The sequence below is a fragment of the Equus przewalskii genome, chromosome 17 (genome assembly GCF_037783145.1).
Source record: "Equus przewalskii isolate Varuska chromosome 17, EquPr2, whole genome shotgun sequence".
NCBI lineage: Eukaryota > Metazoa > Chordata > Mammalia > Perissodactyla > Equidae > Equus > Equus przewalskii.
The window spans coordinates 47,135,109-47,162,056 of NC_091847.1; the positions used below are offsets into that span (position 1 = coordinate 47,135,109).

The window sequence follows — 26,948 nt, forward strand, 5'->3', positions numbered from 1 at the left end:
AGTACGTTTCAGAGCACTGAGTAGGTATATTTCAGTGCACCTGTGTGCTGAGAACAATGGTTCTCATCCAAGGCCAGTTTTGCCCTCAGGGGACATTTGGCAATGACAGGAGACATTTTTGTTTGTCACAACTGACAAGGAACATGATGCTACTGGTATCTAGTGAGTAGAGGCCAGAGATGCTGCTAAACATCCTACAATGCACAAGTTGGCACCACAAAAAAGAATTATCTGGCCCAAAATGTCAATAAGATGAAAAATACTGGCCTAGAGCAAGAATGAATTTAGGGATGATCCTGACATATCCATTCATTCGATCCACATGTGTTGGATGCTAATGCAAGGTACCACAAATAGGACATTTGGTGGATGGACATCTGCAGTTGAATAATAAAATTATAAAGAGCTTTTTCTCCTTCTCTCTGAATCAGTTCACCACTTGCTTTACCTTCTGATGTTCTACTTTACTTCGCTCTACTGTTTCCTCTGTATTTTGTTTTCTCCTTTTCCTCCCCTACTTCTCCCTCTGTCAACTCCTCCATGTTCATTCTCCTTTGTTTCCCTACTACCCGCTCTACACCAATTCCTTTTGTTTACTTTTCACCTTCTTGTCTTTTTTTCCCTCTAAGATTGAAACGTTTGAACGTTCTTCCCTATCAATGCATAAATGCTGCAGAAACACGGAACTAAGTTTTATTTGTAGTAGACACAGGGAGAAGGGACTGCATGCTTCTTCCAGCAGCACATAAAATAGACACCCCCAGCTATTTCCATATTTTGCCTATTCTCTTCTTGTGTTAGGATTTTGAGAAAACTTTGGATTTATAAGCAACTTATGTCCTTTCAATATGCAGAATCTTGTGTTTTCTTTTTGACCACATCTTCACAAGGAAAAGACAACTTATAAAGGAATATCAGCGTGCACAAACGTGCGTGGGTGGCAAATCCCTTAGTGTGAAATTCTGTGGGGATTGATTAAAATGTTAAAGCAAGTCATTTTCTCTAACTCATCCCATTCTGCTAGACTGGGCAGTCCTGGTCAGAGAAACTTTACAGTACCTACTTGGAAAAGTCGGGGTCTATGCGCTGATTGTTACACTCATCTTCTCTTTCCTTCCCGATGAGAATGTGGCAAGGTTTTTCTGAGACACATATCAATTAACAACGACATTGAGTGTGAAGATTTTGATTACAGAATTGAGAGAAGGCTAGAACTATGCAGGTGTTCTGTCACCTGAAAGTCTAGGAAGGCAATAAGAGGTGTTTACCAAGCAAAAATATATGTTTTTTCATTTGTTCACTTTTTTTCATTCATTCATTCCAGACATAAGTGAAGCATTTGGATATCATGTCCAGGTTATCTATCTCTCTCTCCACGCACATTTTTTCAGGCTTTTTAAACAAGCCATGTAGCAGAAGAAAGACATTTGGAGCCACTTGGAATTGCTCACCATGTGTAGATAATCTGAATTTAATGATCTGCATGATGAGAAAGGAATGGCAGACTTATCAGGAAGGTAGTAGAAATGTTTCATGCTGGTAAATATTTTAAAACCAATAGGTTTTTTAAAGTTACCTCCTATGATAGGTGCATTTTATTTCTATTATGGAAAGGCTCTGACTTTCATAAAATACATCCATTGTCATTTCCTCTCTTTCTGATGCAGTTAGCCTGATCGATAACCTTTCTTTTTTGTTGTTTGGTATTTATTGATCATAGCCACTACACTGAGAATGACTGTTGAAATACCTCTTGGTTTGCGTGTTCTGAGGGGCCACTAGTGCCTCGCATTAATTTGTAGGTACTGACCATTTCATGCATCCAGGGCCTCTGTGGCTCAGTGCCTCACAGGCAGGGCCAAATCTGAATGTCTGTTTATGAAAACAACAAAAAGAACAGTAAGAACTGGAGCATCACATATTGTATTGTTCTCACAGTGCCACTCAAACTCATTACTGTTATTAATTTCAGAGTAATCACTGGATGATAGACTTCTATTCATCTGTTCAGAGAATTCAGGAAAACTATTAAAAGATTTACCACAAATGTAGTCCCTTCCACTTAATATCACATATCCTAAAAACATTCAACATTTTAAAATTTATATCAAAATGTCGATAATGTTAGGAAAATTATTTGATTGCTAACTGCCAAGGTATATCTCACAGCATGGATCAAAAATCTCAGTCAACTTTCAAAGAGATGCAAGAAAACATAATACAAGAGTTTATTTTTTATCTTTGCTATGTTACCTCCACCACATTCAAGACGGTGAATCAAGATTCCAAAGCAGTTTTTGCAAACATAGACTGTCTGTGACTAAGAGAATTTGGAATGACAAATACTTATGGACTATATCGCATTGCACGCAACATTTTAGATCAAAGCCTCCATGCTGGTGTCCTGAGATATTGAACTCTGGGCAGCTCTTAGGGCCCAGGGTGGCCAGAACCCCTGCTCCAGTCATCTCCAAGCATGGTCAGCTTTGACCGTTGACTCCAATATGCCACTCTAATAACATTCTCTGTGTCTATTGGCATAGAAAAGGTTGAGAGCACTGCTTTCAACAACTTCAGTAATCATGCTCTAGAGAAGGCATTTTGTACTTTGCAAGGTCCACTAAAATTGTAAGAACTCACTAACAAAGAGAAGACAGCTATTATGATGACATCTATACATAGCTGTGTGTTGCCAGGCACTTTCAAATAGGCAGTCAATTCCAACAACTATATTCTGCCCCTAAAGCTTCTAGGGACCCTTTCACATCTTTTTGTCAGTACATCATGACATACTCTTACAGATGCACACTTTGTTGATAAAGCCCTACTTATTGATGAGATTGCTCTATTTTGGAACCACAGTTGTCCCCTGGAATTGTTTTCTGACGCTACCAAAATGTCACTTTTCTGAAACTCGAGAAGTGATCCATGCTGAAGTTTCAGTGATGGACTTCAACTTGATTTCAGCTCTGCAGGTGTTAATTGTACCTGACAGGCAGCTGATTTAGTGTGGGAGGTGTCACTCTATGGTCACTGACAGAATACACCAACAGGGACCAGGAAAAGGCTTTTCAGAGTTACCTACAAGAGTGACTGTGTTCTTGTATGTAAATCACAGGGCTGAAGACCATGGAAGAAAGCTCATTTAAACAAAAGAAGAATTTCAAAGTTGAAGATCTCCAAAGGGTATAAGTTATTCATTTGTTTCAGTAACACCAGGAATGGATGGCCCAATAAATGGGGATGCTATATGATGGAAGGAAGCATCCTGCAGCTCTTGAGTAAACATATATGTTCCACAGTACTTTGGTTTTCTAGAAGTTTTGAATATGAACTATGACCCCATGGACTTGTTATGTTTTCATTTCTTTTTCAATGCAAATTCTTTTCATATTTGAAAAGAATTAGAGTCTTATGCTTATTAAAAACACACGAGGGAATGAAGTACTGATACGTGTTATAACATGGATGAACATCAAAACACCATGCTAAGTGAAGGAAGCCAGACAAAAAAGGTCACATATTTATGATTCCACTCATATGTAATATCTAGAATAGGTCAATCTATAGAAACAGAGAGCCAATTGGTAATTGCCAGGAGCTGGAGGGAGGAGAGAATGGAGAGTGACTGCTTAATGGGTACAGGGTTTCCTTTTGGGGTGATGAAAATATTTTGGAAGTCAATAGAGGTGGTAGTGCACAACATTGTGAATGTACTGAATGTCATTGATTTGTTCACTTCAAAATGGTTAATTTTATGTTATATGAATGTCACTTCAATTTAAAAATTAAAATTAAAAAAAAAACACACACACACATTTGGAATCAGAGAAATGCAACATTAGAGAGAAATCAGAAGCCACCTAGTCCAGCATATAGTTGATGAAGAAAACCCCTCAGATTACTAAAGTTGTACACAAGTATTTTTTTTAAATAGTTGACAAATAAGAATAAGAAAGTTTATTAGTCATCTGTAAGAAATGAATGGCTGTAAATAAGTCCTACTAAAGATTTGTTAGTACTTTTAGTACCTAGGGCTCTGTAAGATTATTAAGTTTAGGGGTGAAGAAAGAGAACGATTGTGTGACCATTTTTTGGATCAAGCAAAGAATATATTTTTTCAAAATATTTTAGACAGTTTGCCCTCCTAGAAGATATGGTGCATTCTCTCTTCTCTGGCCAAATCAAATTGATTTTTTACAAACTCTTTCCAGAGCTAGGAGTTTGTCTCCTGTTTCTCTCTGAAGTTAAAGACTACCCAGATGGGTACAACACACCATTTAATAAAGCACATTGCTATTCTTCTGAAAGTTATGTCTATATATAAAGTTTCTGGAACCAAAGAGGAAGAGGAAGATACAAAGCATCTGAGAAATCAAAAGGATTTTGGCTCAAACTCCAGTGTTAATTTATCTCCATTTGATGTTTGCAGCTCATTTCTGAGTGTCTGTCCCCTTCCCTCCTCAGGTAGGGAATGAGCTATCATTGATTTCTCCCGGTCTGGACCCCCTGTGCTGTGGGGGATGTTGACTGCCTCTTGCCCACGGCTATGATGGGGGAAGGCAGAGATAAGAGACTAGAAGCTACTAAGGCTACAGAATGCTGAAGGCTAAAACTAAAATAGCCAGTCTCATACTAGCTCCAGGATGCAGGGTCTGGATGGAGTATATGAACCCAGATTCCAGGGTTGAGGAAGAAGCTGAGAAGATGCGAGCAAAAGTGGAGCAGGCAAATGAACATGGCTGAGGAATATTCTGAAGAGGAATGACAATGCCCCTGGTGGCTTTATTTAACATCCCTGCATGGGTCTGGATGGGTGTGCAGGGCTTGTTTAAAGGGGCCCAGGATAGACGTGGGGAACTCTGAGACCTAGCAAAGAGGCCAGGAGGCAAGACTTGGCATCTTCTACGTCCACATCAAGAAATGTCAGCATCCATCTGATAAGATGGGGTACCACTCTTGATATTCTAGGCAAATAGTTCACGTGTTTTCATAATATGAATCCCACCTTACAAATTTCCTTTCCAAACAAAATCAACTCTAGACTTTTAAATACAACAACACGACAAAAGGATCTGCTCATCCAAATGAGTGTGGTATGTTATCTTGATTGTCCCATAAACAAAATAAGTAATTATGTACCCTTCCCAACCCCTGGAGGGGAAGTTATTTTAACAGAGTGTGCACTTTAAGATTCTCAGTAGAAAAGTATGCAAGTATTTTTCTAAAGATAATCTCTAAAATCCTGAAATTGTGAAAACTTCCTAAATATGTGAGTAAAATTATATTTTCTAAGTTCCCTTGAAAGCTATCTTTATAAGGCCATGAAATTATCTTAATAGTAAGAATAAAGAGAGAGCAATAAGAATACATTAAAGAAATCAACATTTTCGATTAACTACCAGACACAGCTTCTGACTGTATGATTCATTTGATTACTAGAGAGCTCTCCCAAATGCATGGGTATAGAGTCCGGTGGGATGTGTAATTTGTGGTGGTCTGGCAGAGACCAAGAAAGCATGCTGGCTGCTGCAATTCTGCAGTCATGGGGGACGATTTTAAGGTAGGCAATTTTAAATTTACCATTTCTGCCTTCTGTTATGCCCCTGATCTCATGCCAAACAAGTGGAGTTTGAAAGAAAAGGACAAGTGATTAGAAAGAATAAAGAGAGTACAAAAAATGTAATACCTCTTTCAGTGAGGTTTAATCATTGAACTCAACAGGAATATACAGAGGAAAAAAATGCCAAATGTTTGTGGCCCACCAGGGGACATTTTTCTATTTACTTTCGTGTCAACTACAACTGATGATGGTGAGGGAGAAGATGGCTAAAGCTGAGAGTCCATGCAATTATTATTTCCTCGAGCCAAGTGAGGTGCAAGATCCATTCTATTCCCTTCCCACCTCCACCTAACGCCTGACTCTGAGTCACTATGTGGTGATTCCACCAGTAGAGTGGGAGTTATTTTTCTGGGATCTGAAAGAAAAAAAAAAGTATAGTCATTTTCCACACATTTTCTTACTGTGAAGCTAGCTGGGAATTTATTTTCTTATTCCCAGCAGAGCTGATACCTTTGAAAGCAAATAATAAGGAAGGGCGAGGAGACTACTTAACATGGGGTGGATGAGAGGAGGAAGAAACTCATGATCCTGTCCTTATGGCTCTCCAGCGACTCGGGAGGGCAGGAATAGAGGTCAAAGAGATGATGTGCCCTTCTAGCTAATCTTGGTTTCAAATGCCAAGTCTTGCAATCAGGTGAAATGGAATTCAGCAAAGCTGCTGTGGTCATTAACTTCCTCTGTCTTGAGGACAACACCCACCTCATTAGATTTAAAAGCAGTTTTTCCAAGCCAGTAACTGCTGGCAGAGACCAGGGCTGATGACTGCATAGAGCAGAAATAAGCATGGCCATTTGCAATGGCAACAGTGGGAGAGTCGGTCTGGGGAGCAACCAACAGTGGTAGCTGTAAATGGATATGAGATAGATGGCATGAGGAATCTGAAGCTGAGAGCACTGGGAGAATTCCAAGTCACCTTATCTAGCTTGTTTCCTTCTCAAACTCCAAACCATTGCTCTGTGATTCTGTTCCCCAAGCTGTCCCCAGAGTACTGAATTCCAGCAGGCCAGCTAAAACACACTCAGGCCATGAAGCTGAGTGATCAGTATACACCCCGTCGCCTGTCACTGGGCCTCCAGATTGGTGACCAACCACAGGGGGATGTAAGCACCTCTGAGGAGTCCTGTGGGCACACTTGGCTGCAGAAAATGTTGTTCATAGCCTATGGATTTTGTAGCGATCTGAAGCTATGTCATTTATTTCATGACAATATTAACATTCATGGAGATAAAAAAATGACAGAGATGCCCAGGTGCCCTCTTTCATTGACAGTGGCACTGCTAATTAGTTACTTTTAGAGAGCATGCTGGCATGGCAAGAGCTAAATAAAATGATCATGCCCTTTGAGATAGTATCCCCACCTTGGGGAATTATCTAAAGAAAATAGCTTTTAAACCTACTTGTACTAAGATTTTTATAGCCACCTTATTTGTAAGAGCAGTTACCTGGAAACAACCCAAATGCTCAACAATTAGGGAGCGATTAAACAAACTTTGGAACTTTAATATGGTGAGAAATTCTGTGGCAATGAAAATGATGATATCTGGATTATATAAATATTTAGAAAGCCTATGTAAAACAGTGCTATGTTCAAAAGGAGAGCACAGAGTATTCTAAGCACAATATGACAAAATGCCATATGACAACATGAAAACTACACTTGAGCAATGATAGGAACAGAAGAGACCACCCTCTCATATATGATTAATGCTCGGAGTGAATAAGGACTTTGTATTTTTATGGTAGTCTAAATGGGGATTTTTTTTAACATAAAACTGTAAAGCTGTTTTAAAACACAATATTCAAAGACAGTATTTATTACTGTGGTATAAAAAGCATTGAAATTGTCCACAGGCAATAGTCTGCCCATTCATTTGACGTGTACTTCTGACTCATACAACAAGATCAACACAAATTGGTGGCCCTGGAGAAGTCAGTGCATTAAAACAATATATATTTGTGTTCTTACCAAAAAGGAAGTGCTAACTGTGCTTTCAGGAATGGTCAGCATTTGACATAAGTCAAGGTCAAGAATCCCATAGCTGAATAATAAAACAAAGGGAGTTTCAGAGCCAGAAGACCAGATCTAAGTTAGCAGCACAGGTGAGGGATCTGTGGGAGGATGGTCAGGATGACGGGAGTGCAGAACTGAGACACACAGACTGGTGCAGAGAATTGACCAAGGAGCAGATCCCAAAAGGGCTTTATGTATCAGGTTGTCCCCCCAGGGCCAGCTTTTATAATCGTTAGTCCTTGTTTTCAGATTTCACACGATAGTGACACAGCTACCCCTTGGACAGGACCTGTCTTAGGTTTTCTAGAAAGAGTTCACGTATCGTTCCAATGAGGTTGTGTTGCAGTTAAGAAGTCATGTAAATGCTGAGTTTCAAATAAACGGTATAATTTTCAGTGATGGACACCCACAATACAGTGGTCTATGTCATATCATTAGAAATATTTTAGTTCCTATTGTTGGAATAAATCAAGTAGCTAATTGGAGCAAAATGCATAAAATCCTTAAATGTCATGCTTCGCTGAGCATTTAACAGGAGTGCTTGGATCTAGAATTATTCATGTAAGGATTTCCTTATGAATTTAGCAGCCAAGCCCAGATTCCTTCTGACTATGGGATTCTCCTTTAGGAAGTGGCATCTGTTTTCACTCTGCTCACTGTTCATGAAGTCAAATGAGAAGTCAAAGCCCTCAGCGAAGACTGACAAAGCACCCTTCACCCCTAGGGCTTTCCTACCACTGCTTTTCTGATTGTGTATCAGTAAAATTTTCTAACTGTTCAAATCAGCAAGAATCATCGATTCATGGGTGCTACTTTGAAAGCAGTTTCCCCACAGATGCAATGGCAGGTCTGCTTCCTCCTCTGAATTTGCATCCACTTTGACATCATGAAAGATCTGTTGAATCTAGATCATCCCTGTTAGTGCAAAGTAGTGGAAAGAGAACAATTTTCAGGCAGGGAACCTGGGTTTTAGTTCCACCTTGGGTGAGTTGCTCACACACACAGTCTCAGGATCCTCACCTATTACACAAGAGTAATAGCATCACTTGCCTTTCAAAGATGTTGTGAGGATCAAATGAAATGTAATTAACGGGGAAATGTTAATTAAGCTCTACAGCAGTATTTGATTCTCTTTAAAGAAATGTTGCTTTGGTAGTTGATGTGTTCATTTCCTATGTTGGCTGCATTCTTACTACCCTTGTCCAGGGCTTATTTCATAGTGTGACCTCAGGTTATTGCCAGAAAAATCTTACTTCTGTTTTTGGTCTTCTCTCTATGTTATAAGTATTTTATTAAGTTAAATGGTAACTTGAAGCAAGTTAAGTGGCAGGCACTAAGAAATATAATCTTCATTCCTTTATCACATCCATTAGCACAGAGTAGCATTTAGGAACATGGACTATTTATAACTGAGCTATCGAGGATGAGCTATTTTCTAACTTTCCTTTTGATTATATAGAAGTATCTCCTAATATTTCTTTTTCAAACTTCCTGTTTGCTTTCTCAGAGACCGTGATTCTGACCTACGGCCTAGGCAACTACTTAAGGTAAACGTTATCTCTTTGTTCAAATGAGTGGTTCTCAGGCCTCCCTGCAACTGCAAACACCTGGAGATTCAAATGTGCAGTCAAAGCTGAGAATCACTGCTTTACATTTCAGTTCACTAGAAGTAAGAAATTCTTGGGCCACAATTATGGCCTGGCCAGTCCATATTTTGGCTAGCTAGGAGACCATCGTAGCCACAGTACCTAAACTCAGCCACGAATGTGGGATGTGAAATATCAGGCAAAGCACAGGCTTTGGAACCAGTGTGGGGCGAAATCTGGTTTTGCCACATTCGAACTGTTACCATGGGTGAGTGATCTGACCTCAATGTCCTTGCATGTCACATAGAGATATGAACACCTATCTTCTAGGGCTGTGTGAGGTTTATATCACAAAGCATATGTTCTAGCAGGTACTCAAAAAGGATAGTTCTATTGCTAATTAATGCATTAAATAAGGTCCCTGTTTCCTCATCAGAAGTGAACACATTGAATTAGTAAGGTCAGAAAACTTACCCTGATGCTAAAACTGGGAATGAGGGTGTGCCTGCTAAATCAAGTGAAAACATTCTGGTTTTATATATTTGATCGCATTTCACTTAAAATAACAAGAGATTAAATGGGACTTTTCTCATTGTCTTAGGTCTCTGCTGTGACCTCAAAGTTGACCCATTAGGAATCATCTATGATCACATTTCAAAGAGAGGTGCTTCCCCATCTATGTGAGACATGCCAAGGTGTAGTGAACTTGGTTCTGTAACCCCTTATTCCATCACCTGTTCCAGAACAGGGCATGTGGCTAAGTCCAGTTTGCCTAGAGCCATCTTTAAAGGATCTTTCCAAGAGGTTCCCTTGAAGGCAAGGCAGCCTTAACTCAAAGATCAGGAGCTGAAAGGAAGTCACCTGGAGAGTGCATCACCTCTGTCAGTGATGAATGCTGTGCCAGGGGGTTCTGGTGGTGAGGAAAGGGTGGCAGGCAGAGACCTGAAGAAATCACGAACCTGCCCCGTGAGTCAAAGAGCCAGCATTTGGGCATCTACCATTAGAAATAATATTGCTGCCAGATTACAGAAGCCCCATTCTGGTAAGACCTTGCTGTCTTCCTCTCATCCCTCCCCTCCTTGCTAACCCTGGTGGAGCCAAGAGCAGCACAGTGAGTGGGATGCAGAGGAGGGGAGAGTGATAGGAGATTAAAGTGGACTAGTGAAGCAAAAACCGTGTCCCCCACCCCTGTCTGACTGCCTGCTAGGTCTGAGCTGGGAAATAGTTTCCTTAAATTGGATGAGAGATTAAACTGGAAGTTCTGAATTAGATGACACTGACTTTTCAGTAACTTGAAAATGAAACTCTCCTAAAGCCCCAAAGTGACCAGAAAATCTATGGGATGAACCCAAGATAATGATCAAGGGAGGGGAAGGGAGAACGAATAGAACAGATTTGGGGAAATAGTGTGAGAAAAATTAATGATATTTCATAACTGCCTCCTACCCATTCCAGCCCATATCATATTCCTGTGTATATTTCCTCCCAGGTGGAGGGGCCAATGCCCCCTTGCCAGTGCTGGAGTCTAAGTGCACAGACAACTTCAAATGGCATCAGGGCCCTTCTGACACAGATCGTTCTAGTCCTGTAACAGCTCCCTCAATTTCTTTCAAATTAAAGAGTTTTCTGGCATTTTTCAAATTGGTGCCAGTTATTAGCTCACATGTTATGTAACTTGTTCAATTCTTATGATGCATCAGGAGACAGGTCATTGGATCACTTCTAGCTCTTCTTGCAGCCTCAGCAGGAAGATATCACTATGTCTTTGTTGTATAACCCATTTCTCCTGATGGTCTTGACCCCCTAATATACACAAGAATGTAGAGAACATGAGGAACACAGGCTTGGGAGTTAGACTGTTCTAGGTTTAGTACTGTCTCTGTCACTAAATACGCAACACTGGTATGTTTCTTAACCTCTATGGCCTTAGTTTTCTCACAAACAAAATTGGCATAATAGCCGCTTTATAGGATTAATTTAAGGATTAAATGAAAGAGTGTAAGTAAAGTCTTTGGCACAGTGCCTGGCACTTAAGTGCTCAATAATGGTAGATTCCAATAGAATAATAATTATGCTGATGATTGCAATAATAACCATTATTATTGCAAGGATCTTTTCAAAGCAAACTGTTATGTTTATTATGTTACATTTATTATTACCCCAACACCAAAAAGACGCTTTCCTCTAGCATTTATTGGGGAAGAAGAATATTGGTCATAGATCCATCCAGAATTTTCCATCCCTTTCCTCTTCTTCTCTACATTCCCTGCTCCTCCCAAGGCTCCCAGCTCCACCATGGACCAACAATCTCTCTGTGCCCCGTGGTTACAGTGTGGAAATTATAGACAGGCGATCCGTGGAACAATATTACCAAATCTGCACAAATGCCAACAGAAGAGTGAATGTGGGGCAGGCCCATGTCCCTTTAGCCTTATTACTTTATTTTCTACACAGCCACCACCTGGTGAGAATTGACAATTGCTTCAGACTTCTCTGGGGTTTAACAATAACTAAAGAGAATTATGAAAGAGGCCGGAATTTTTTTTTTAACTATGTGCTTCATCAAGCTATCCCCTCCTCTAAGAAAATCTCCAGAAGAATCAATCCTTTCCCTGCCATCCCCTTGAAGCTACACTCAAGTTCCCAGTCCTGCTCCCCTGAACTCAAGTTTGCCCACCACTCCTTGTACACATCTACTAAGAACATTCGACTCACCATTTGTTTGGGAAATCAAATTCTACCCAGTAAGTTTGTCTCCACTGAGGTTTTGGCACCCTTTTCGGAAGTGTTATTCCCCCAAGGCTGAGTTGCTCCATCCAGACTAATATTCCACTGGGGCCTAACTAGGGCAGTCAGAGTAGATGGATATTCTATGCCCCCTGCACTACTGAGCTAGGATGAGTACTGTAAGTCTGGTTCCATTTGAGATCGCTCCATCTGGACAAGCTGTGGCCAAGCTTTCCTATTCTTCTGAGTCTCTAAGAGATAACTGTTGAACCTCCCATTCCCACCACCATCCCCACCCCACCCCACCCATACCACCACACACTTCCCAAGTGCAAACTCAGAGGCAGGGCTTTGAAACTGATACAGAGGAATGAAAGCTTTCTTTGCTGAAAGACTCCATCTCTCTCACCCTCCTGCCCAAAATGGGGTCGGTGCCCACGTTCCTGTGCAAAGCCTGGCTAGCTCCTCCCACCAACCCTCTGTTCCTCCTTTTCCTGTCTAATCGTGCCAACCCTTGTTCTATCAGAAATTGCTAAAAATAGCGATTTTTCTACCTTTTAATGGCTGTTCCCTTGACTACAGAAATACCCAGCCAAGGCTTTGAAATTACCATTTGTATTGACCTAATTAAGTTCTTAAACAAGATGCCTCCCTTTTCTCCTAGTTACATTATTACATTATTTTCTTCTAGTTGCCCTTTTATGTAGCCGTTGCATAAATGCAAAGATCTCCACTTTAGATTTTTATTTTCCGGAACTGTGTCAGGAGATGAATACAAATTGCTCTTTATCCACCAAACACTTACATAGCACTTCCTATGTGCCAGGCAGTGTTCTAAGTGTTTTGCAAACATTAGCACATTTAATCCTCATTATAACCTTATATTATAGGCATTATTATCACCCCACTTACAAATTGGGAAACAAAAGCACAGAAAAGGTAAGCAACTCAACCAACAGCACACAACTACTGAGTGGTAGGATTCATACCCAGGCAAGCTTGCTCTGGGGACGTTTTAACCAGTAGGCCATCCTGCCTGGGTGTGTCAAACAAGTCATTTTCTCATTCTTTATGTCACTGAAAAAAATTCCTGATATAGGTGATTTTATCATCATTTTTAGATGTGCAAGGAAACTGGGCTCTAAATGGCTGAGTGGCTTTTGCTAGTCACAATTAGGCAGATCTCAAATTCAGAGAAGTCTTGTAAATCCAAAATCTGGTTTCAATATATTGCCTTCTGCTTGTCTGGATCTCCTCAGGTAGTCTCTGAGGGATGGACATGAAGAATTTTTGCTGTAGGGCCAGCCCGGTGGCGCAGCGGTTTAAGTTGGCACATTCTGCTTTTTGGTGGCCCAGGGTTCGCCGGTTCGGATCCGGGGTGCAGACATGGCACTGCTCGGCAAAAGCCATGCTGTGGTAGGCATCCCACGTATAAAGTAGAAGAAGATGGGCATGGATGTTAGCTCAGGGCCAGTCTTCCTCAGCAAAAAGGGGAGGATTGGCAGTAGTTAGCTCAGGGCTAATTTTCCTCAAAAAAAAAGAAAGAATTTTTGCTGTAGAATTTTCTTTCTTCACTGACTTTGCTGTCAATATAATCATTTGATCAGGCCTCTAATGCAGAGCACACGTACCCAGAGGGTCCCATAGTGAACCCATTTTGTAAATTACAGAGAAAGCCATAAATTATCTCCACTTAAAGCAACACGGATCAAGGCTGTCGTATTTCTATGAACATTATGGTACACTCTTAACCAAAATTGTATTTTCTCCTTGTAAACAAGGATAGAAGGTACATTGTTTTGACTATGGATCATTGGATCTTGTATTTATTTTATATATTTTTCAAAAGAACTCGCAAAGATTGATGGTCATTTAATCTGCTCCTAGGAAAAAAAACATGAAAAAGGAAAAATATTTGACACAGAGCAGACATGCAGTAACTAATTCTTTATGGATTGAACTATTGAACAATTCATACTTTGACCATTATTTAGTGCATTTTATGACCTCTGAAAGGCCATTTATCAATAGGACCTGAATGATTTTTCCAAACAAATGCAAATTTAAAAAAGAATAATTTATTCTAATCTCTTTGATAGGATCCTGGTTATTGTAGCATTGATCACCCCCATATTATGACATAGGCATTTTTAGCTCAACATAGAGAGAGCATAAATACTATATACGTGTCTCACACTGAAACTTAAGCACTCTTGCGTTAAGATTTCCCACTTTTGTATTGTAGACCTCACAATCAATCACAATATACTTATTAAACACCTAGTATGAGCAAATCACTAGACTGAGCATTAGAGATTTAGAAACAAATAAGGCATGGCCCCTGGATTCAAGTTTGTGGTTTATAGAAGACAAACTTACAAACAAATACAAAGAATACTGATATAAGTATTGGTAAAGTGACCTACAAGATATTGAGATGGCACAAAGAGAGGGCGATTGTTTGACCAGAAGGGGTCAGCAATAGCTCAGAGGGGACTTCTTCCTTTTTAGCTAAGTCTTGAAGGTTGAGTAGAAGCCAGGTGAACAATGTCTTAAAAAGAGCATTTCAGGGTACAGAACTTAGCAAGAATCAGATTATAGAACACACCTTGTAAACATGAAAATAGTTTGGACTTCTCGTCACTATTCCCTACAGTGAGACACTGTTAATGATTGACGTGGAAGAATAATGTGACTTAATTTCCCTTCTAGAAAAGTCAGGATGGTTGCAGTCTGCTGAATATATCCAGAGACCAAGGCTGCACACAGGGAGGTCAATTAGAAATTATTGTAAGAGCCCAAAAGAAAGACATTCAGAAATAAAACCAAGAAAGGAGGACACAATGATGTAGATAGATAGATGATACAGATAGATAGATAGATAGATAGATAGATAGATAGATAGATAGATATGATTGGGGGATGAGGAAGGGGAAGAAATGGAAGCTGACCACCCACCTGTGAAGTTCAGGGGAATAGAAATGTATCAATTAAGGTGCTTTAAGGGAACTTATTACCTCAGAGAACCACAAGTGTGGAAGTCAGGTAAATGCAGGATTGGTTAATTCAATCATGTCCATCAGAACCAGGTTTCCTTTCCTTCCATCTTTCCACTCTCCCCACCACTCACAAGGACAATGGGGTGCTCACTCACAGTTGCAAGCATTACATGTGGACACATCATATGGCAGCATAAAAGGGAGGATGTAGACCTGAATGCCTCTTTTTCAGAGTGAGGGAAGCCATTCCCAGAATCCTTCAGCAGATCTCCCCTCAAGTCTCAAGGCTAGAATTGAGTCAATGCCCCTGCCTGACCCAATCACTAACAGAGGAAATAAGGCCACCGTGGAGCCTTTCGTGGAGTACAGGAAGGGTACAGATGGGAACAAAGCCCTGTTACTAAAGAAGAGTCGGAAAAGAATGAGGACCAGGTAGGAGCTAACTTTATCAACTGCCAAGAAGGTGATTGGTTTGGCTTCCTTTCTTCCACAGTCTAGTTGTGAAAGCAAAGTAGGTGGGGAAAGACAAACTATAAAAGTAAGGTGCTAAGTAAAATTTCCCAAATATAAATAACCCGACAATCCATGTTTTGGTGACTGCCAGGGTAAAGAAGACACCTTCCATTATTTTTATTTTTGGAAATGAAAAATTCAGCCACCAACCTGATGTTTGACCTGCATGGCATCCAAACCAAAATACTTCGCGAACATCTGAATGATAGATATTCATTCACCTTTTCTCAAACGTTAGGATTTCACAGGCTACAAACTGTCTCTCTCTATAAATTCCCTGAACTCTCTTCCTCTTTTAACCACAGTTCCTTCACGCCCTCCCCACAGGGGACAGATGAAGAAATCAGACCTGAGATTTTAACTCTCAGCTGATTCACTTTTTACTTCAAAACTAGCTGGTTTTTCAAATGAAATTTTCTGAAAAGGAGGAATTTTAAAGATTCTCCACTGCGAGATGGTTTAGTAGGAAGAAGGAGGATCCCCAGGCATCTTAAGCACTTTTTGCTGCTTGAGGCCCAGTCCTCTGAGTCCTTCTTGTATTCCGGAGGTCTGCGTCTAACCGCTTAGAAATAGTCTAATGTTTCTTGAGACATAAATTTGTTCTCCTGTGTTTAACACTAGTCCAACTCAATTATTTTTCAGCTTTATTGTCACTGAATAAACTAAAAGCGAGCCTAATGAATGTATGTCTTGTTCAAATAAGTCTGGTTGAATTTGATGTTTTTAATAAAGAAACACGCACTCTGGAACATGTGGCCTTGGTTCATAAAGTAAAAGAAGAAAATTCTTTCTGCTGATTCACCATTGCATAAAAAACCATAGGAGTGCCAGCTCTTTTGTTTTATGTTGCATAACATTAACCAGGGCATTTAATAAAGAAGCTATATGTTGAAGATTCTCTCATTAAGCAGGCACCCAATTTAATTGATAGTTTAAGATTTTGACTCTTCTCTAGATGAGCCAACAGACTGAGAAACCAGAAAGCTTTGCTGTATATCGGGTTTTTTCCTCAGCCTTGAAATTTATCCACAAGGCTCTTAGTAAAGCCCTTTTGATGTAACAGAAAGGTCAACTTCATTGTCACTGTTTTTCTAACATGCTATTTGTTGAACAAATCCTTTTTATTTCCCCCTTTTAAAAAGTTTAAGATGGAATGCACTAATGTGATAAACTGTTGACTTTCATGCTGGTCACCCAATTCCACAAAGTCAAATGATCAAAGACTACACTCTTTCTCACCTTGCTTTAATCTCACTGCCTCCCTGAAAGACGATGGGTAAACAGCCACACAGAGCTCCAATTACCAATATCAAGATTTTTAAAAAATGGCTTTCCTTTTTCCAACTTTGAAATTATGTGTGGACTGATGTAAAATAAATTTCAGAGCCTGGAGTACTGCTTGCTTTCTGATTGCAAACAATGGGTTCTGAACAAGAACAAATAACCGAGTAAAGGAGGAGAGGTAACCTGGTGACTAGGCAGTCTCAGTGAGTACCACACGGGCAGGCTTCCACTATCAAATTCAGCCTTCCTTTGCTTTTTGATTGCTTAGATTAAAATTCTGCTGGCAAACCATAATTTCCATTTTCCCAAAAATCTAGGTAGCAGATACATGGTTAAGAGAATTAAAAGATTACCAAAAAAGGGGGCTGGCCCAGTGGCGCAGTGGTTCAGTTCACGTGCTCCGCTTTGGCAGCACAAGGTTCACAGATTCACAGGTTCAGATGCCAGGTACAGACCTACACACCGTTCATCAAGCCATGCTGTGGCGGCATCCCACATACAAAATCGAGGAAGACTGGCACAGATGTTACCTCAAGGACAATCTCCTTCACCAAAAAGAAAGACTGTTAAAAGAGATACAAAATTATATGGAAAGGAAGAAGCAATTTGATATTACATTGATCTAGAACAAAAACTTAAGGGGAAGAGTATTCTGGGGCCCTATGAGAACAATGCTCTCTTTTGAAAATTTTAATTAGAAAAAAAAGCCTTTGAACAACTCTCTTTTGCATGTGGGTTGCTTTATTTTTGTCCTGGTTAGAGTTATTATTACTTTTTTTGGCAGCATTCCCCCTTTATTTGCCTGAATTAACTAAAATAATTGGTTATTTTCTATCTGTCTTAAAAATAACTCCCCCCATAAAATCATTTTTTTCTCTGTTCTGTAGTAATATTTGACATATTTATTCAAGTCTTAGAATCAATCCAACACTGTATCTGAAGAGAATCCTGATTCCTTTAGCTCATTTCTGTGCTAGGATGGAGTACCCCCGCATCCTGTACAAGCAGAGATCAATGCTGGTTTGTTTTCTCGTCTTTCACAGTAAACTGACAATCCTACCACCCATTAATTTAAATTCCAAAGCTTATAGACCATCCATCCACCATCAAACAGCATTATAGAAAACCAGCCCTCCAAGGTTTTTTCCACATAATTAACCTTGAATTGTCAGCGATGCAGATTTTTCTAATACCAGATAAAGAGTGATTTGAGGGAAAATGGAAGGCAATTGATCTATCCATGTATTCATATCCTGGGCCATGTGTTCATGTCATAATCATCCAGTTGCTTCTGGAACTGCCTTCACCAAATTGTTCTTCAACATTTGTCCTTAGCTTTTAGTGGACTTGATTTAATAACTGGTTCTATGAAATATGCTTCAACATTTGGATTGATGCCACTATATAATTTAATCTCCCCTCTCCTTGTAAAAATTATTCTAGATGTTAATGTCAAAATAACTTGATCTCTCCTGAGAAATTAACATGTTTATTCCTTTCATATTTTAAAAATATTATGTAATTAATTTGTCATGTTTCTCATTTTTGCACTGGCTACCAGGAAGCTCAGATGGAAATCTAAGAAAGGCATCTAGCTGTTAGTAGCAATAAATCTTATGGCTAACATCTAATTGTTTTATAACTTGGATCTATTTTTCCATTCTTTTTTATTTGCCTTATGATTATATCTTCTGCTTTATGCCCCTGAAATCTTTGTTGGAAAGAGATGGTGTATAAGTAAATTCAACAATTAAAATATTGATATTTTGGTATGACAATTTTCTGATTTTAAAACATATGAAGGGTTTTATAAAGAAATTGTAATCAGATATTCTATCTTTTTCTCTAAGAACAGGGTAAAACAGAAATGAACATGATGGATTGCTCTAGACATTAAGCAGTAATTAATAAAATAAAGGTTGTTCTCTAATTTACTAACTTTTGCTGCAAATGATTGTTCAGCAAATGTAAAGAGAGAGTTTGAACAATTGTTTCAAACCAAATCATTAAAGCTGATTTTAAGTTTGGTGAAGTCACCCTTTCTAGAACACTCTAAAAGGCTCTTCATGGTTTTTTATTCCTTGTGCCCAGTGCCTGCTCTTGTCAAGCTGTGAAAATATTGTAAACTCATTAAGAAATGAGGGAGAAAGTTTAAAGCAAATGTTAAAGGGCAATCTAATTACTTTATGAAATCTGAAATGTGTACAAGACCCACAGACAAAGGTTTTTAGTTTAACAAAATTTCTGTCTGACTTCAACGGAAGTTCTCTTAATGCATTGTGTATATGCACAAGGTATGTAGACGTAAAGTTTCTTCCTCTAGAACGTAAGCTTCACCAGAGCAGGGCTTTTTATGTTTTGTGCACTGATGTATTTCCAAGTGGCTAGAATAGTGCCTGACGCAAATTCTATTAGGCATTTGTTGAATGAATATAAAAAGTTCATGCTGAGTGAATGACGGTATTTCATTAGTAGCTCTATTTCGGTCCAATTAAATTTTCTCCTATCTTTTTATTTCTTAGACATAAAATCATTGAGAGACAGGAAGCACAGGAGGAAAAACATGGGACACACAAGTAGCTCCCAGAACAGTCAGTGTCGAGCATCCTTGTGTGATGCCTTCTAAAATTTAGAAACTCAAGGTTATTTATTCCCATGATCAAACAACCTCTGGAGTCTTAATACCATTAAATCAAATGTTTAGGAAGGGAAAACTGCCACCTGTACCATCCTCCCCAACAAGCCGTTATCACCCCATCCTATCCACGGCCCTCCCCCTAAATCCTCTTTCTCAACAGAGCAAAATCAAAACAAAACATAAAGATGGACAAATACAAGTCTCAACCTAAAATGAAAGCAGTAAATACACTGAAAGTATTATCCATAGCTCAGCTTGTCTACCTAACCACATAGCTTTGAGACTTTGGAATTACTCCTTAGTATTGAAAAGCCCTCAGGAAACAACCTGGCCTCACTCTCTGTTTAAACTCATCTTTTCACCTCCATGAAAGAGAGGTTTCCACTGAGGAAGCAGAAGGAGTCTATTGCTCCTCGTTTCTGTCTGTGCCTGGGGATGGGCAATTGTCTGAATGGGATCTGTCCTTGGTGAGTCCTTGCAGAGCACCAAGAGCTCAGATGCACAGCTTTTATGCCCTGACCGCAGCGTCCTTTGCTCCCTTAGCTTTGAGAGGTGGAGTCTAGAGAAAGCATTTGCAGAAAGGAGACACCATCTGGACCTGAATTTAGAAACCATACCTGAAAAACAATTTCAAAAGAGCCACTTCTGAATATATCCTCTGAGGGTTGTTTCTATGTGACAAAAATTCATCATGAAGAAAGGTGTAATAGCCAAACATATGAATAATGAGTTGATGCACTGGCTACTTGACAATACACACTCTTGGCTAGATTACATAATCATACTGTGGGGGGGGGGAATATATATATATATATGCACGTTATATATGTGTAAAGTCTTTAGTACTTTATTGCAAACATCAGGGCCTGAGGCTCTGATTAGGTCCTTAAGGACAATAGTGAAAACAAAGCCAGTTGGTGTATATTGGTCCTAAATCAAAGAACCCATCAATCAGGAAATTTACCCCATTGTGTTTGTCCTCCCTTTGAATGAATAAGGAAAATCATTGTAGACATGGGAGACTGAAGAGAAAATGTGAACATTAGATTTAAATAATTCACTTCCCCAGACTATACTTAAAATTTAAAGCTCTGGTTTATGTATAAAATAGAAAACTAGAGTCTTATGTTTGTGATGTTTTATCCACTTCACATATGCATCACTAAAATTGGACTAAATGTCTTAGAAAAAAATAACAGTGCATCTGCTTTCCATGAAACATCCCTAAAGGATATAAATGTTTTTGCTTATTACAATGATCTACCTGAATATCATGCCATAATACAACATGACAATGCTTAACCTGGGGTAATTCAGCATGGCAGCATTTTTTTTTGGGCAGAACTTAAAGTATTTTAGGTTAACTTACTGCATTACTAAGTGTTGCATGAATTTGCTACAGCTTTTTGAGTCTAAACACATTAACTATCACATGATCCCTGTGAATCCCTAACGCCACATACCAGTTCCCTAAAACCAGTCTCATAGAGTTATCCAGGGAAGAAGACCCCATGGCCCAGTCAGCTGTAATCTCCTCCTACAGGAGGACAGAGGGGGATTTAATAAATACTCCCCAGGTTGTCCCAACACGTTTGGTGGCAGGAGGCAATAATCATCCTTTTCTCTGCACCCATAGGCAGCTGTACCGCAAGACCCAGTTGGGTGGGAATATCCTGTAGTCTCGTAGCCCCCATCTAGACGTGTTGATATGGCAGTTTCCACTGCAGTCCTCCCGGTGAGCTCAGACTTCCTGTGAAGTGTGCAGCCCAGTGCACAGCATACAGTGAATAGGATTGTCGAGTTGGGAGCAGCCTCCAGAGTTAAGAGGAATGAGAAGTAATTCTCAGCCTCCTAATTCAGGCCTGGTGGAAGAGAATGGATGTGCAAGAGGCACCCAGGAGCCAGCACCTCACTAGGCTCCCAAGAGACTGTTGATCTCATTTTGTGTGGTAATTTTTATTTTAATCATTTTTTAAAATATAAAAGTGATATTTGAATTCACGATTGTTGTAAACAATTCAAGCAATATCAAGGTATAAAGAACAGAAAAAAACGCCTTCGCACTGGCTGCTCACACAATTCCACTCCTACCCCCAAAGGTAATGGCTAATTGTTTGCTAAGTGTCTTATTTTGAGGCTGGGTCTAAACCTTTAAACTTAATATAACCAAATGGTTTAATGATTCTTATAATGGTACTCATTCATAATTGAAAATCCCATTATATCTATCATATCCCCACTATATTATATATCTCTAGTAAATCCCTATTATAACTGTTTTATCGGAACTCTTAAAATACATTACCACAGTGCATCTAATCCACGAAGGAGAACTTTTTCATAACATTTAAAATATCCAGGTTGCCCATAGGTAACTGCTGATTTATAATCCACGGATTGAAAAGCAGTAATAATAAAAATCTACAATGAAGTTGACAACACTTCAGAATGAATTAGTGTTTTTCATATCACAAGGGCGCATATACACATTTGAAAAAATAATAGTACCTACATGTACAAGACATTATTTATTTAGGTTGCAAATAGTGATTGGTGCCCAGATGGACTGTCGGATCAGAACCCTTGAGGAAATTAATTCACCACTGCATCACTGCTGACCACATCCTCTCCCCTCAACCCTCCCAAAACACACACACACCCCAGGTTGGGAAATCTCAGTATCAGACTATAGAAACTTTCCATCGAGCAAGAAAGTTCACTTAAAGTAAACCCTTAAAAAAATTGCACTGAAGCAATACTGTTCTAAATGGGTCACCGTTTTTTAGATATTTACATGTTTTGAAGAGCAAATAGACTTTCTATTCCAAAATAGCTCAATTATGTTTTGATTGCAACATCAGATTTTTCCAGGGATCTTGGATCTCAAATACCGTAATCATTTATACATAAATTAATAATTGCTTTACAAAAATAAAAACTGTTCCTGTGGTGTGGTGTACTGTGGGCATTTGTGGTGTTTTCTGCCATCCTAGAGATTTCACGACATGCTCAGCCGTATTGATTTTGAAAAGTACATCGTTTGGTTCTGCGTGATCTCAGGTATCTGCAGTCCTCCAGGTAAGGAGAGGAGAGAATGGGCTGGTGCCTGTGCCTCCGGCAGGGCCGCATCCTGCAGGAGACCCACAGCAGCTCACCCATCTCTTTGACCTTTAGCAGATGGTTTTGCTCTGAGTACTTGGCTTCATCGGCTTCCTGAGCAAAGGCTTCCGAAGTGAAAGAACATTCAGTCCATTTATCCAAAACTCTCCCAAGGAATACTTTTATTTTTAGTAACCCATTTACACTCTCATTTCATTACATGTATCGCGATCCCAGTGAGTAGTGAGCAGTTCCGGGTCTGCATTTAGCCCCATGAAAGAGTTGTATTTTACTTTAATGGAGGAATATTTCACAGGTCATTTTGTATTTATTACCATTTTTTTCCAGGGAAAAAATGTATTACGAGGAGTACACACAGTTGCCCTGATTTGCGTCTTATCTCAAAATTTCTTTTTCAATTTTCACTGAAAGAGTGACTGGTTTTTAGATGCTGGACCAAGAAGGTTTTAACAGAGGGAACAGATGGACTGCTTAAGGTACCGTATCACTGGGGCTACCATTGCACTATGTTTAGTGAACATAGGTAGAATAAGGTGATTCATAATGCAACTTTCAACTCTAAAATTGATCATTCCAGCCATCTGTGCACTACAGAGCACATCTTTGTTTACTGCCTAAAGTTTAAGTAACATCCCAGCTAAGCTTGCTAAGCTTAGTAGGTCTGACTTCTTGCCCCACACAAAGAAAACAACACACAGACCCAAAGGTGGCTTATCAGATGATTTTTTAATAGGATTCCAAAAAACTCTGCACATATTGCCCAAGGTCGTCGATTGTTATCTTGGGAGAAAAATAGTTTCTTTTCCTCATATCTCTCTGGTTAAAATTTACAGATTCCTTCTGGGAAGAAGAAATCAGGCAAAAATAATAACGTAAGAAAACATGAGGATGTAGCTTGCTCCGCCTGTTTTCAGTGCCAGAGTGGGCTGCCTAAACATCAGAGAAGTTCAAGGCAACAAAGAATGGTAAGCAGCCCAGGTGATATTGCTCTCAAGGGAGTGAGGTTTAAGTGGCTTCCAGGACCCACAGTGAGCAGGGGATTCTAGATCTCAAAACTTGAAAATAAAATAGCCTTAATTGAAGTACTAGAATGACAGGCATAAAATTGCATTCATGTAGCATAATTATAGTGAAAATTGCAAGCTTTTTGAACCTATTTCTTGAGTGTCTGACATTCAGATTTAGTTCTTCTATGAGGTCTCTAGTGTACAGGCTTCACTTATCTTTGTTTTCCAAATAAAAAGACTTGTGTGTTTTAAAGTGAGTTCTAATCATTCCTCTGTTTACTTATGACATCTCCTAACTGGTTTTTCTCACAGCTTAGCCAAGGCATGGAAAACACTTTCATGACAGCAGGTTTAGCTCCCTTCCTTTGGGAGTTCTACTGAGGAAAATGTGCCCAATCTGGAAATGTGCATTTTCTTTTCTTATCTAAAGTGCCCAAAAACTTAGGGTTAGAGATGAGCTTTATGTTTCAGAGGAAAAGATGCACTGCTCCCACACTGGACCTAATGTTTGCCATGCCACAACTTCATCAAGTCTCATTGATCTTGGAATACAGAAATCCCCATTCAGTCTGATCCGTTAAGGGCAAAGGGTACCTCTCTGCAAGTCCCCACCTCCCACCCTCTGCAGGAGCTGCTGCAGGTTCTCTGTCATGTCTCTCTCTGGTCAATATGGCTGCAGGCACCGGCACCAAATGCGCCTGGGTATGGTGGGGAACCTCTTAAGTCAGGAGCAGGATCATTTCCCAGGTACATGTCAGGTCAAGATGCTACCATTTGAATTAAGAGATGCTGTTGCTGCTTCAACTGTCTGTAGTGCACGCACTTTAGGCTGTTGGTTTTGTTTTATTGTTTTCTAATGGTGGTGATGTATTTATACAGACACTGGTCTATTCTCTCACCCATTGTCTTTAGTGACAGATGTCATATCTATTTCTAAAAAGACTGACCTAGAATAAAATGTATATTAAAAAAAACAACAACAAAGCAACTGCCCACAGATGGGTCACATTCAATTCTCACTGGAGCTAACAGGCTGCAGACAGTCTATGTCAAAATCAGAAGTCACGTTCAAATTCCATGAGTTGACATGGCATGATTTACTGTAACGGTATTTGCAAGATTTGCTGAGCATGACCTGAAAAATCCAGCAAGGCAGTAGTTGATTCGGTCAGTATGCAAGCTTTGCAAAATTCCTTTGCACAGAAGCCCTGGTATGGTCTTAATTTTCAGAACCAGCTTCTGCCATCTATCAAGGCAGACACCTAAGGCTGTAGCTAAAAAGTCTGACAGCCAAACACAAACAAGGATCTATTCCATTGTTCTGTGTTTACTTGTTATAAAGGTAAATCCACATTCTACTGAAATCATTTGTAAAACAATTGATTCATACAGGCTAAAATTTTGTAAGTAGACATAAATTAGAACATATGTATTCCTGAAAAGTAACATGAAATTATATCAAACTTTAAAGGCTGATAGCGTATCAAATATTTGGAATTTCTCGCTTAGTAAGACTTTGAAAGAAACTTGGATTTTCTTCGTTCTTCTTTAAATCCCCAGGACCTAGTATGTGAATTGCACATAAAAGGAAAATAGAAATATTGCTGAACTGTTGAAAGACTAGCTCAGATGTCTTTTAGCTTAAAATCAGGAAAAATAGACCAGATTATTTTTAGGGCTTCAAGCTACACTACTTCATCCTCACAATATCCCCCATTTGATTAACAGAAACCTTAGCCGCATTCATTTTTTCAGTCAGAACAAGTGAAGCTGTTACTCTTAATTATCAATATTCTGAACACCTCATTTGTGAGAAAAAAAGCATTTGATCATGCACCAAGACACACACACACACACACACACACACGCACGCACGCGGTTTGAGGTCTCTCTGTGCTTCAATATCTCCATTATTAGACTTTATTATCTGAACTTCATCTGTCTCAAGAAGGATATGAAATCCTCCATACTTTTAGCTCCTAGTAGAATACCACAATATAGAAAATACTCAACATAGTTTTGTTGAATGAAACAATGGGTATTATAGAGAGGAACTAAGAAGCTGATTACAGACCCCAAATGTGGCCCTAGCTCTATTTCATCAATTCATCTAAGAACAAGCTATTGAGAGGGACTGAGGGCCCACCATGTGCAAAGCCCTGTGCTAAGTTGTGATGTAGAAGACAGAGTTTGTGTCCAATGATTTTATGTCATGAAAGAACATTAGTTGGAAACCTCACTTCCTGTCTGCTTTGATGCCTGTTGCAGAAATATGATAGATAATAGAATAGATATAATCAGTATCGAGTCACTTTTAAATCACTGAATTTCAGAATCATACACACTTTTCTTTCTGAGTTTCCTAATTCTAGCCTCATGTACTAAAATCATGGCAAGTTCTCCTCCATTTGGCGCCTATTGGATGTGTGGGTGTAGGATGTAAGGTGCAAGGCTGAGAAGAACTTTAGTAGAATCTGTCTCCATTCCTCAAATCTTGGGTCTTTCCTCTTGTCTTTTTTCTATGGAGTAAAGGACTTAGAAGAAGAAAGAACTTTGAGAGACATGCAGCTTTGTTCAGAATGGTCCCCCTAAAAGTTTCTGCTACCCCAGCTAGTGGTGAACTCTCTCACACAAACTCTCTGAGTTTCCTAAAGACAACTGGTATTTGCAAATAGAAATTGGCTTAGTTCATCTTCTTAGGAATTAACTTTTTAAAAAGTTAGAATGATTTTGATCCAAATTCTTCGTGTGGCTTGGCTAATATATTTAAAATACTCTCCCACCTTATGGTATACATCCTAAACTGGATCCAGAAATATTTTATAACTTCATTAAACAAAGATGTGCTGCAGTTATTATCATTCTACTTTATTGGTATGAGTAACCATGTTTACGAGTAAAGAAATGGCACTAAATCATATCAGCTGGCTTTTTTCTAAGTATTTTCTCCGGGAACTTGTCTGATCATGGGTGGTACTTACTCCTTTGATAACTGTCACTTAGACTTAGGCGGTCATATCACTAAGTTGTGTCTAAGTTGTATCTCCAAGGGAGCTCAATTGCCTCTTTCAGGAAGGCAACAATAGGGGTTGGCCCTGTGGCGCAGGGGTTAACTTTGCATGTTCCGCTTCTCAGCAGCCTGGGGTTTGCCGGTTCGGATCCCAGGTGCCGACAGGGCACCGCTTGGTGAAGAGCCATGCTGTGGTAGGCGTCCCACAGATAAAGTAGAGGAAGATGGGCATGGATATTAGCTCAGGGCCGGTCTTCCTCAGCAAAAAAGGAGGCAGATTGGCGGTGGTAACACAACAGGGCTAGAAATCTGCTATTAGAATAATACTCTGTGTAGAACAGAGGAGACCTATGCTGGAGAAGTTACAGCAATGTAAGACCTGGGAGTGTAGTCTGTCGTTCCCTCTGTGTATCACTATGTGCAGTTAAGA

At 39.5% G+C, this 26,948-nt stretch overlaps 1 protein-coding gene across 5 annotated transcripts in view; it reads left to right on the forward strand.

The window, feature by feature from the left end:
- B3GALT1 (beta-1,3-galactosyltransferase 1) overlaps positions 1–26,948 on the forward strand; it is a 322,833-nt gene that overhangs the window by 250,505 nt on the left and 45,380 nt on the right. The window contains exon 1 of one of the 5 annotated variants that reach the window (XM_070580058.1): positions 23,333–23,466. The exons of the other annotated variants lie outside the window; for them this stretch is intronic. The gene's annotated coding sequence lies outside the window, so the exon portion shown is untranslated. Of the gene's footprint in view, positions 1–23,332; positions 23,467–26,948 lie in introns of those variants that run through there. 5 annotated transcript variants of the gene reach the window in all.